Genomic DNA, 13,692 nt, shown 5'->3' with positions numbered 1-13,692 from the left:
AGAGATCAAATCTGAAATTGTCATATGGGCTCTAGGCCCATCTCATATTTCAACAATCCCCCACCAGATCTCAGGAGCCCAGTTTGTCCTTTGTTCCAAACGCTGTTTTGATATACCAGCATCTCAGTGGAGACCGATTAAGGTTGAGCTCCACCTAGACCAAGTAGTTACACTCCTTCACAACTGAACAATGGACTATACCTTGAGTTGTCAGTTTGGCGTCAAGAAGTTTCACCACAAGTCTCACTGATACGAGGCTGCCGAAGGCCGACCCCTCGGGTGGAGCATATTAGTCACACTCCTGGCCTGTTCATGAGCTTGCTAGAGATCACCCTAATCTCATAGACTGTGACCAGTAGTCGGGCTCATATAGGTGTGTTCCTCCAAAGATCGCTCTGTAGGATATCATCTTGCTTATGCATATAAGCCTTGGAACGCATTAAGACAGTAGTCATCCTTCCATACAGTTTCCGAGAGTATTGCATCTCCAACGGAGTGGATTAGTAAAGTTACTCTCCTCAGTTCACCACTGGCTTGTTTTCCCAGGTCCTACTTTACGGGATCTCTGATCACATAGGTTGGGTTACTACCATGGCAACTCATGTGGGTCTCATACCCATCTCTCTTGATGCGTTATCTATCACAACACGTGATAGCCCTTTAGTAAAGGGATCTGCCAGATTCTTAGCAGTTTGAATATAATCCAACGCTATCACTCCGGAGTTCCTCAATTTTCTGACAGCTTTCAATCTCATTCTTATGTGTTTGTTGGACTTCATGTTGTCCTTTGAACTCTTCACCTTGACAATAACTGTTTGATTGTCACAGTTCATAAGGATGGACGGAACCGGCTTCTCAACCACTGGCAAGTCCGTCAACAGATCTCGAAGCCATTCTGCTTCGCCACCCGATGTGTCTAATGCTGTTAATTCTGCTTCCATTGTCGATCTTGTTAAGATCGTTTGCTTGCAAGACTTCCAGGAAACAGCACCACCTCCAAGAGTAAATATATACCCAGTTGTGGCCTTCATCTCATCAGCATCAGAGATCCAATTCGCATCACTATACCCTTCAAGTACCGACAGGTATCCGGTATAGTGAAGTCCATAGTTCATAGTACCTTTCAGATAGCGCATAACTCTCTCAAGAGCACGCCAATGTACATCACCCGGTTTGGAAACAAATCGGCTCAGTTTGCTAATAGAAAATGCGATGTCAGGCCTCATTGCGCTCGCTAGATATTGTAGTGAACCAACAATCTGAGAGTATCTCAATTGATCTATAGCTGTGCCTTTAGACTTTCGAATCAGCACACTAGGATCATATGGTGTTTGAGATGGTTTGCAGTCCGAATATACAAAACGACTCAACACCTTCTCAACATAATGGGATTGCAAAAGTGTAATCCCACCCTCATCATCTCTCAATAGTTTGATGTTCAAGATAACATCAGCCACTCCAAGGTCCTTCATCTCAAAGTTCTGAGATAGGAAAGACTTAACCTCCTCGATTAACTTGAGATTAGTCCCAAGTATCAGTATGTCATCAACATACAAACACAGTATAACTCCTTCGCCCCCACCATAGCGATAGTATACACATTTGTCGGCCTCATTAACAACAAAGCCAACAGATGTCAACGTTTTATTAAACTTGTCATGCCATTGCTTAGGCGCTTGTCTCAGGCCATACAAAGATTTCATCAACTTACACACCTTTCCTTCCTGACCATCCATCACAAAGCCATCGGGCTGTTGCATATAGATTTCCTCCTTTAGCTCTCCGTTCAGGAAAGCCGTCTTAACATCCATCTAATGAATGAGAAGACCATGCGAGGCCGCCAACGAGAGTAATACTCGAATGGTGGTCAGTCTGGCCACAGGTGAATAAGTGTCGAAGAAATCTTCTTCTTCTTTCTGGGCGTAGCCCTTGGCCACAAGCCTAGCCTTGTACTTTTCTATCGTACCATCGGGCCTAAGCTTCTTCTTGAACACCCACTTGCATCCCAATGGTTTGCAACCATAAGGACGTTCAGTAAGCTCCCAAGTCCCGTTAGTCATGATGGAATCCATCTCGCTACGGACCGCATCCTTCCAGTAGTCAGCTTCTGGAGATGCATACGCTTCTGAAATAGAAGTGGGATTATCCTCCACGAGGTATATGAAGAAATCATCACCAAAGGTCTTTACAGTCCTTTGTCTCTTGCCCCTACCAAGGGATTCCTCATTATCCTCCTCAGGATTTTCATCATGTGTTTGATTATAGTATTCCATCGGAATGGCAGGTTCAGGAGTCTCCTCAGATTCCTGTCTAGAAGTGCTTTGTACATCTCTCATGGGAAAAATGTCCTCAAAGAATGTAGCATCTTTAGACTCCATAATTGTACCGACTTTCATGTCAGGTACCTCAGATTTCACTACTAGAAATCTATAGCCAACACTATTCATAGCGTAGCCCAAATTAACACAGTCCACAGTCTTTGGTCCAAGCTTACGCTTTTTGGGGATCGGCACATTAACTTTCGCCAAGCAGCCCCAGGTACGTAAGTACGAGAGTGTTGTCCTTCTCTTGGTCCACTTCTTGTAAGGAGTGATCTCGTTATCCTTTGCCGGAACTTTATTCAGGACATGACAGGATGTCATTATAGCCTCCCCCACCATGCCTTGGATAAACCCGACGTATCTAACATGGCGTTAACCAAATCAGTTAGAGTACGGTTTTTCCGCTCGGCAACCCCGTTTGACTGGGGTGAGTAGGGAGGCGTCCTCTCGTGAATAACGCCGTGTTCCGCACAAAAGGCATCAAACTCTTTTGAGAAGTACTCTCCACCACGATCTGACCGGACTCGTTTAATTTTCTTTTCAAGTTGATTCTCAACTTCTGCCTTATAGATTTTGAAGTAGTGTAGAGCCTCATCTTTAGTATTTAACAGATACACATAGCAATATCTAGTGGAATCATCTATCAAAGTCATGAAATATTTCTTTCCACCTTTAGTCAACACACCATTCATCTCACAAAGATCAGAATGTATGAGTTCCAGTGGCGCCAAGTGTCTCTCCTCTGCTGCCTTGTGAGGCTTGCGAGGTTGCTTAGATTGCACACACGAATGGCACTTAAGACCTTTGGCTAAAGTGAAACTCGGGATTAAATTCGATTTTGCTAGCCGCGTCATAACACCGAAACTAATGTGACAAAGACGTGAATGCCATACTTCAGATTCATTAACACTCAAATGAATATTGTTCACGACTTTATTACATAGATCTGCAAGAGAAAGGCGGAACATGCCTCCGCATTCATAACCCTTTCCAACAAATAGTCCATATTTCGTAACAACTAATTTATTAGACTCGAATACCAACTTAAACCCTTCTCTACATAGAAGGGAGCCACTAACGAGGTTCTTCTTGATGGCGGGGACATGCTGCACGTTCTTCAGCTGCACGATCCTTCCCGAAGTAAACTTCAGATCGACCGTGCCAACACAAAGAACAGAAGCACTCGCGCCATTCCCCATCAGTACGGACCCATAACCTGTGGCCTGGTAAGAAGAAAACAATGAAATGTCAGCACACACATGAACACCTGCACCTGTGTCGACCCACCAATCGGTGGACGGCCAAACTGAAAATACAGCAAATAAATTACCGTACCCAGATGCACCACTCTCATTGTTGCTCACAATCATATTGACAGACTTGGAGTCCTGCCCTTACTTCTTATACTTGTTTGGGCACTTGTTGGCCCAATGTTCAAGCGAACCACAAGTAAAGCAGCCCTCATCCTTCTTGTTCTTCTTGAAGGTCTTCTTACCCTTCTTCTTAAAGTCGGCACTCTGTTGGACACCGTTCTTTCCCTTGGGCTTGTGGGAATTGGAGTTCTTCTGATGCACCATGTTGGCCACACAAGTTCCTTCAACCCCTTTTCCGTGCTAGTCCTTTGCCCTGGAATTCTGCTCAGCACTCAGATGGCGAATGACATCCTCCACAGAGAATTCACGCCTCTGATGTTTCAGAGTGGTGGCAAAGTTCCTCCAGGAATTGGGAAGCTTAGCGATTATGCAGCCCGCGACAAACTTGCCCGGTAACTCGCACTTAAGAAGCTCAAGCTCCTTAACAATGCATATTATCTCATGAGCCTGCTCCAATACAGGACGGTTTTCAACCATCTTGTAATCATGGAACTGCTCTATAATATACATCTCGCTCCCTGCATCAGCAGCCCCGAACTTAGATTCGAGCGCCTCCCACAAGTCCTTGGCAGACCGCACATGCAAATATGCGTCAACCAGCTTATCCCCAATCACGCTCAGAACTGCCCCGAGGAACACGACAATGGCCTCCTTGAACGCCTTCTCCTGATCAGGAGCGATCGTTCCTGTGGGAGTCACACCGGCGACCCAGAACACGTTCATGGCAGTGAGCCATAAGGTGGTTTTAGTCTGCCAACGCTTAAAGTACGTCCCCGTAAACGGCGACGGTTTCAGTGCAACAGCAAAACCAGAATTGGAAAAACTCCTACACACATTAGGTTTTTGGATTGATAAGAAAATAGGCAGTTTTTCGATTAAATTAATCCATGAATAAATCATGAGCATGACATTGACAGCATTGATAACACACTGGTTACGATCTAACAGAGCATGTACTATGCATATAGTAGAAACATCTACACATATCGCTAGTACTGCTACAACAGAAAGAAATATGAGAGGGATAAACGATGTATACCCTCCAATTGGCCATGTGGCGGCGGTGGCGGCAGCAGTAGCCGCGACATCCTCGGCGGCCTTCTTGTCGGCCTCGGCCTTCTCAGCGGCGGCATGGTCGGCGTTGGTCGACATGGTGATGACGAAGGTGATGTGGACGTAGATGAACAGAAGCGAGCAGTCGCGTAGTCGCTACCCAAAAACCTAATCGCCCCTCTCCCGTACAGGATCTGGAGAGGCGGGGTTTCGGAGGCCTGCTCTCCCATCAACCGTGTACGCGGTGAACGGGACGTAGTCGCCGGCGGCAGCAGCAGCAGAGGAACGACGCGGGCGTGGAGGCGGAGATGCGTTCTGTTTCGTGGTGGCTAGGGTTGGCAGCGCCCCACATATATATATGTGCGGCTGCGCGTGGAGAGACGTGGGCTGAACCCACGTCCAAGTCGGTAGCCCATGATCCGACGTCTCAGATCGTGGCCCCACATGTCAAAGACTCTCCGTTCCTGACCGGCAAAAAGAAGCGCATAGGAGTGAGCTCGGCTCGGCTCAATCCCGCAACCCGCGGCGCGGCGCGCGCGGCGCGTCGTGATGTGGCGTGGTGTGGCGAGGCGAGCGGAGGAGGAGGAGTGCGCGAGGGCCTCATCTCTTCTCAAGCTCCAATAGCATGAGGAAGAGAATCCCTTATAAACCATTCCAACTCTCCTTCCACTTCCGGGGTGGGACTAAACTTCCCACCACCTTGTCATGCCACCTACATGGCTGCCTGCGGGAGGGGCGTCGTTGTGGCGGGGCGTGCTGGGCGGTCGGTGGCGGCGGAAGGGGCTGGTGCAGCGCGGCTCACCAGATCTAGCAGCGTGGCAACGCGGGCTGCGGACGGGCAGCGTGGTGGTGATACGACGGTGGTCGTTCATGTCAGCGGTGTGGCCTCGGCTGGTTTGGCCGGCCGGCTCAGGCGGCAACTGGCGACCGGGGCGGTGGTGCGGATCTGTGGAGTCTAGGCGTTGCTAATCTGGCAGCTGGGCTTGCGTAGGAAGCGGCGGTCTCCATTCTCCTGGAACCAAACCGGCGGCGTGCAGGGCTGGGCGGGTGTCGGCCACAGGGCCGAGCCTGCCACACGCGTGGCAGCGGTGGGCTTCGGCCTAGGGTTGACGCTTGGGTGGGCCTGATTTGGACCCGAGGCTGATCAGTGTAGTTGCATCGGGTAGGTGGGATTGGGCCTGGCCCGGGTTGTGCTCGCGGGCTGATTCCTCTCCTCACGGGTACGGGGGTTGTAGGTGCTGGTCGGGACCCCTTTACTCTGTCAGGAAGATCGGTGCCAAGACCTCGGACATGGCGTTGTGCGAGCATGCTCTGCGACGGCCGTCAGTAGGCACGGAGTTGTGTCTCCTACAGTCCACCGGGACTGGCTGGAGACAGAGGCGTCGACACCTCCTGCTGTGGAGGCGTTGACCCAGACTCCGTTGGTGATGCCGGACTAGTAGTGAAATGAGTCCTCTTTTACTCCTTCTACCGGGGTGGTTGCGCTGTGATGTGGACGGGTGGCGGTGTCTCGGACATGGACGTTGGGGCGGCGGCCTTGGTGGTGGTCCGCATGGTTGGCTCTCCGGCGGGCTCCATTGCGGAGGTGGTGTGCTCTCCTTCTTGGTCGTGTGGGCGACAAGAGGTGGAGTGGCGGGTGGCTCGGGCGTGCTATCTGTCTTTGGCAGTGGTGTTGCCTCGATCTGGATCTGGAGCTCCGATCTCGTCGCACTCGTCATGGAGGCCTTGTGGTGGCACGAGGGAGTCACTACTCGAAAAAGGGCTATAGATGAAATGAATACTAATGGCGCACCTGACATGTGGTGCGCCACAACAATATAGCAGTGGCGCACCATGTGCAGGTGCGCCATTAGTGTGGAAGACACTAATGGCGCACCAGATACATGGTGCGCCACTAGTAACAATTTTTTTCATTTTTCCAAACATACTAATGGCGCATCATGTAGACAGTGCGCAACTAGTAATGGCGCACTGTCCACATGTGCGTCATTACTAAGTTTTTTCCCCTAGCTAATGGCGCACCGTCAGGGGGTGCGCCATTAGTAATCTTCCCCCTAGCTAATTCGCCCGATCCCTTCGTCCCTCCCTCCACTTCCCCCCCTCGCTCCACACCCGGCCGCTCCGACGACCCCCGCGCCCCGCCTCGCCGTCTCGGGCCTCGCCGCCGACGCACTGCGCCGTCGCCCCACCCACTGTGCCGCCGCCTGGTCTCCTCCGCCCGTAAGCCCCCTCCTCCTCCGCCCGTCCATTGCCTTCGGCCTCGTGCCCCACCCGCCGCCGCCCCCACCAAATCGCCGCCGCCCCCAAATCTCTCTATCGCTCCCCGCTGCCGCCTTCCTCCTTCCCCACCCCTCAATCCAGCCCCGCCACCGCCGCCTTCCTCCTCCCCCACCCCCCAATCCAGCCCCGCCGCCGACGACTCTGCCCGCCACCGGCTCCCCGCACCATCTCCTCCTCCACCGACAACCCCAAGTTCAGGGCCGTGCCCACCATCTCCTCTGCCTCCGGACGCCGCCCCCTCCCCGTCGTGCAGAGCATCCATGCGAGACGCCGACGCCCCCCTCTTCACCGCCCTCCTCGACGACGCCCCCCTCTTCAACGCCGGCCACTGCCGACCTGCCTCTGCCTTGTCACCGGACGGTGAGCTCATCTGCTATGCAAATTTGTCAATTGAAGCGCTTGAATGATGTTAGCTTAGCATTTGATGATAAATGCGATGTTCTTTCTATCAGTGTGAAACTCTATGGATAGGGTGTAAGATTTAATCAGTATGTCTAGTCTATTAGGCAGGGGGTGCAAAGTTGCAAGCTTAGGAGTTTGAAAAATGAGCCTAATTGGCCAGTGACATAGCTTAAAAGTTATCTGCCTTGGCTCAAATGAAGGTTGTTCGATATCTTGAAATAAGCAAACATGCCTTGTGTCAAACCATATTTTAAATCTGCAAGCTTGATTTTTCTTCTATCTGCTGTTTTCTCATGCTTTGGCTTGTAAAACTAAATTGGGACTTAGGGCCAGAGTAGATAGAAGGTGCAATCTTGGCCATTTTTTCACATGCTTTCGTTTAGACTCTTGAGAGCTAGAGCTATTTTATCAATCTTTTTCTTTACCACACTAGCATATGTATGACATGAGCTCTTATGTTTTCAGAACATTGAGACTGAGCTTAACTAATTCTGATTGGTCATTTTTTTATATGATGATGAGGAGGAGTATCTTATTTGGCATGACTAGTAATTAACTGGTAGTAACTGATTGTGTGATACCCATCATGCAGACATGCTTTAGGCAGGCTTGGTAGATTTGTCAAGGTAGGCTTGATATGCATGCATGCATGCATTCTTTGCTTGTTTATATTCATTCTTGTAAATTGAACATGCTCATCTATCTAACTATCTATCTACCTGCTTTAGTATGTATGTATGCATTGTATTTTTATTTCCTTTGGAAAGTAAAATTAATGTGAAAGGAAGAGAGAAAAAGAAAGGGAGGAAGACAGATGCTTCAGCCCGTCTAAGCCCAGCTTAATTTGAGTGACAATCACCTGCCTGGCTGGCTGGCATGATCATCTTTTACAGAAAACAATTTTCAGCAAAGGTCATGTCTCCGACCATCGTGTCGTGATGATTTTGCAGGTACCCCGAGAGGCCCTTGAGTTTGCTGAAATGTCGATTAACTTCCGTTCCGGCAAATTTGGGTACTCCATATGTCCTATTTTCAGCAAAGGTCATGCTGAAATTTTCCGTGAATTTTAGCATGAATTTGCTAAAAATAGGACATATGGGGTACTTGCGACTAATGCATGGGCCTGGTTATCTTAGTACTTAATTAAGTAGGATCAACTGCCTCTTGTGTTATACATATAGAAGTGTGATATCAACTCATAGTTATTACTAATGTCAAGAGATGATGTAGTTTTGAATTATGAACGTAGGAAATGTCATCATCGGACGACGAAAGTCTCCCGGGGGAGTGCGGCTGGTGCCACGACGATCGAGGTCTGTGTGACAGGCCTCACCTGGACGATGATCGGCGCTTCAGCATTAAGCTCGAGGAGACCATCGAAGTTGAAACGGTACACAACGACGACAATTGTTTTTTTCATAATTAAGCATGACTTCAACTATTTCAACGTGAAATTTTCATCTTTTACAATTCGAGTATAGCTTATCCCATGCCATGCAAGACGCTATGTCTTGGAGTGGATGGATTTTGAAGACCATGAAATTTATGAAACAAAGAAAATTCACCTAAGGACTCATCACGATGTGGACTTTGAAGTAAATCTGTATAATTCTGAGAGCGCAACCCATTTTGGTTGCAAAAATTGGGAAGCATTTTGCAAGATGTATGGTTTTCATGAGGGTATGCTTATCACCATGGATCTTGGTAATCCTGACATCGACCAAGACAATATGGACATTTGGGTCCTTGTTGATACGCCTCCAGTTCTACCGCTATGTGAGTTTCTCAAACATAGTTATTAGCTAATTCATATTGTTTATTTCAAAATAGTTGACAGCTTATTTCCATTGATAGCTTATTTTTATTGTTCAAAGAATGTGCGGGAGATGGTAGACAAAACCCACTACACCGATGGCTCTGAATTAACAACTTACAAGGAGAAAAATCATCTGGTCGGATTTTATACTGACATTGAAAATTACAATATCCACAATCAAACTCCTCAACATTATGGTCAATACGTGCCACTAGTGCATGTGTTCAACTACGGTAACTACCATGGAGATACCCTGGTAAGATTTTTACTATTACGACATCCATGCATCTTTTGCATACTTCTAAAACTAGTACATTATTGCTAACTATGAAGTTATTACTATGTTTTTCAACAGATAATCCCAGAGAATTGTGTGCCTCATTTGATGTATCAGAAAGGTAGTCTTAATGTTTTGAACATACAGCTAGGTCATCCTACGAATCTCAACTGTCCATACGAGATTTCTAAAAGAAGTGGAGACATGAAAATCAAAGGATGGAAAAAATGTATGGACAGTGTAAGGAGGTTCTTGGAAGCAAAAGGAGCGAAGCGCAAGAATTGGAGACAGGATGTTCTCCATTCTCCATAATGGAGAGTCAGGGTCTATATTGTTTTATGCTATTTTACCTTAAATAGGATATTTAGGTCCTGCCTAATACTGATGATCATGTGCTAAGAACAATTAAGTAGGGTTGGTTTGATGACTGTCAAGATGATGATCGTATGACTTGTTATTAATAACGAGTAGAAGTTGTATGATGATGATTAGTAGGACTTGTTAGGATTAGTATTACTTCCGACAAACTCGCTACTTGCGGTCTCGAGACTTGTAATGTTCTATCTTTGTTCGGTCTTTTGAATTCGGAGACTAATATGATGAATTGTATTCGGAGACTAATCTTCTATTGTATTCGATGAATCTGCTCTTATTGTGGGGTGCTATCTATATTCTGTCCAATAATATATTTTGTAACATGTGCAAAATTTAGAAAAGTAAAAAAAACCCTAATATTCATACTAATGGCGCATCACCCCACAGTGCGCCATTGGTATGCCAGATACTAATGACGCATGGTGGTCTATACTAATGGCGCACGGCATGGTGCGCCATTAGTATATCAGATACTAATGGCGTACCAGTGGTGCGTCATTAGTAAAAAATACTAATGGCGTGGTACTAGTGGCGAACCAGTAGTGCGCCATTAGTAGGCAAAACTGGTGCCCCACTAGTAGGCCTTTTCCTAGTAGTGAGTGGCCAAGCGAAAGCTTTGCGTCCTGGCGCCGACGACGGCGACACTCGTGGGGGCCGTTCTTTTCTTGAAGACGTTGTCGTGGTGCTCCTCTTCATGGTTGGGTTCCGGGTGAAAACCTTTGTTCATCTGGACTTGGCAACGACGATGCTCCGCGCCGTTCTTCCTCTTGGAGGCATTGTCATGGAGCTTAGGGGTTTAGAGCGTAGCGTGGCGTTGTATCGGGTCCTACTTGTATTCTTTTTATGTAGTGTAATCGTCTGCGTCTAGCATGATTCGGGTATTCTAGGGTCAGCATTGTATGAGGGACATCCATCATTTTGTATCGTTCAGCCGTGTGCTCTATTCTGTTGTGGCTTTATATATAAAGCGGGATGAAAATTTGTTTCAAAGATTATATACGCATATATATAGATGTATTGTGTAGATTCACTCATTTTATTTTGCATGTAGTTTATAGTGAAATGGGAGTAGTTAGTTCCCGTCCATTGAGCGTCACGATCGGTCTGTGCCAAAAACCCGTGTGTTTCGATCGATCTCAGCTAGAATCAGGCTGACAGGCGCTCTCGGTGGGCAATAATCGTCTAGCGCGTCTTCATTATTGGCAGAAGCAACTGTAAACAAACTTCCTAAAAAAACTGCAAACAAATAGTTCCTTTTTTTTAGAAAAGGATAAACAAACAGTTTTTTTGGAGAGAAGATAAACAAACAGTTAAGGCATCTTCAAAGCCGTTCCACAAAACAGACAATGTATCTGTCGGTGAATTGGTCTAGACTCGTTGGCGGAGAATCAGAGCCGGGCCAACCATGTCTCCTAAATGCCTCTACTTTTTTTCTTAAATCCATGAGCTCAGAATAATATCATATCAAATATTTAATGAGTGAAAAATATTCAAATGCGACAATAGTTTTAATTTAGATATTACAATCCAACTAAGTTTTGAAATAAAATAGTTTAAACTTGTATACACTCGCATATGCTCTAATTGTCCTCTTTAGAGCATCTATAGCCGGACTTTTGGTAAATCGGACCCCTTAAACGCTCGCGGACACGTCCGGGCGCGTCCGCAGACAGTGACCGATAACGCCTTAAAAATGCATTTCACATCCGGATACCTCAAATTAGAAACCTTAAATCCATATTATTACATGCAACGCAACTATCTTTGAGCGGAGCTTTGTCCGGTTCCGCTCCCTACTCGTCCGGTTCCACTGTGGCCATGTCCGGCGGCTGGCTGCGCCCCTCGATGTGTTGGTCCAGTCGCCGGCAAAGTAGAGTAGGGCATGGGACACGAGCCGGCTCACGGGACTCAAGGTGCCGCCGTCTCCCATGCCCTACACATCCTAGTCGGAGCCCGGAACCCGTTGGCTGCTGGTGGACGTCAGACCGATGATGGATCCATCCTGGGATGAGACGGCGACATCCACCACAGAGCGGTTGTGGCGCCTCGACTGGTGCACCATACGGGACGCTGGAGAATGTGACTCCGCCTCGCTGACGTCCACCGCGGCGAGCGCTGCCGCCGCGTCCCGCGCCCACTGCCGCGCACGGCAGGCACAACGTGCCATGTTTGCGTTAGACGATGCCCATAGTGTGTCCATGGCCTCGGCGTGCCAACGGAGGGGTTATGCGTCCGCCACCGTGTTCGGACACCAGACGGACCGCACCGCCTCCGATGAGGCTGTGATGGCTGCCCTTGTGCCGGATCCATGCGCCATTTGGGCGGACGCAATAGATTCCCGACGGAAGGAGTCCTAGTGTTGTTGTGCATGGGCACCCTTCTTGGTGCGGCAGAGCACAAGCCGGAAGGCCATCTCCTCCTCAGGGCCACGTGGGATGAGTTCGGGGTCAACGAATCTGGAGGTGAAGGACTCGGATCCGCTGTCCGCCAAGCCGGAAACAGCCGGACGACACCGGAGACGAGCTTAGGTGGTGGGGGATGGGGAGTAAAGGAGAGTGGAGTGAAGTGTGGCTAGGGTTTGGTCCAGCAAGCGGATGGAGAGAAATATATCTAGGGTCGGAGGGGCCAGCATTGGCCGGGTCCGACGTGGCGGGCGTGCCCGGGCGCGTCCGAGCGCCCCCAAATCCTCCTCATATTTGAGCCGGATATGAGGCGTGCCAGTCAGGCCGGACGTTTGAGGGCCATTTGAGACGCCTGTTCGGGTCAAAATTTTGCGACCGGGCAGTGACCGGGCGGCCCGCCCGGCTGTATGAGGCGGGTTTGATACGCCCGGCTATAAATACCCTTAAGCACCTATAGATGCTCAATCAAATCTTACTTGAGTTGCGCATGCGTTGCTCGGTTCCGAAATTATTGATTGCATTTGAACAAACTCATCAAAAATGGCCGTATTTTTATGTGGAAGTGGGATAGGGTAACTCATGTTTTTAAATTCCAGACCTCCGGCAGCATCTGCGCCCTCATTCTCCATTATTATATTATTATATTATGCATGATCACACAACACGTTATCACCCTTCACAAGGTCTCTGGATTTCATTGTTTAGCAGGTTCACAACAACTGTAAAACGGGTTTGAAGCACTCCAAATGCCTTTTCCATATGCTTTCTAGCTCCTTCTTGCCTTCGGGTTAAAGTGAGCTCTTTTTTGATCGACTGGCTCAAAGATAACCATGACGAAGGTAGCCCACGGAGGATGGAACCGTTGTATTGATCAAAGTGCGGTTATTCAAGCTCCACACTGCTGAACTGTTATTGTATGTCATAGGAATTTTTTCAATGATTTATGCAAGGATCAATCAAACGACGAAGAGATCGCGTTGAGATATGGTCAAATTCGTGGCACATGGGTCCGCAACAAACACAATGATGACCTGCTAGCTAGATGGGCTAGCTGTCTGTTGTTTCTTCCATACAATCAAATTAAGTTGAGGTTGCTCTGTTCTGGATAGAAGCAATTATCTTAGGTTTCAGGTTCTCGAACTGGAGTACTAACTAGTACTCCCTTCATTCTACAATGTAGTGCGTTAGCGTTTCTTGAGATTTAAGTTTAACCATAAATTTTACCAACGAGACTGATTACGGCGGAAGCAAAAATTAGTATAATTTATGGTCAAATTTAAATCTCGAAAAGCGTGGGCGCACTACATTATGAAGTGGAGGGAGTACATTAGAGAGAAAACCTCAATCAAACGGTAATTAGTGCGTATTGCTCCCTCCGGTCAACCTTAGTTCA

The sequence above is a fragment of the Triticum urartu genome, chromosome 2A (genome assembly GCF_056163025.1).
Source record: "Triticum urartu cultivar PI428250 chromosome 2A, HENAU_Tu73, whole genome shotgun sequence".
In the NCBI taxonomy this organism is placed as follows: domain Eukaryota; kingdom Viridiplantae; phylum Streptophyta; class Magnoliopsida; order Poales; family Poaceae; genus Triticum; species Triticum urartu.
This window is presented reverse-complemented; position numbering follows the sequence as displayed.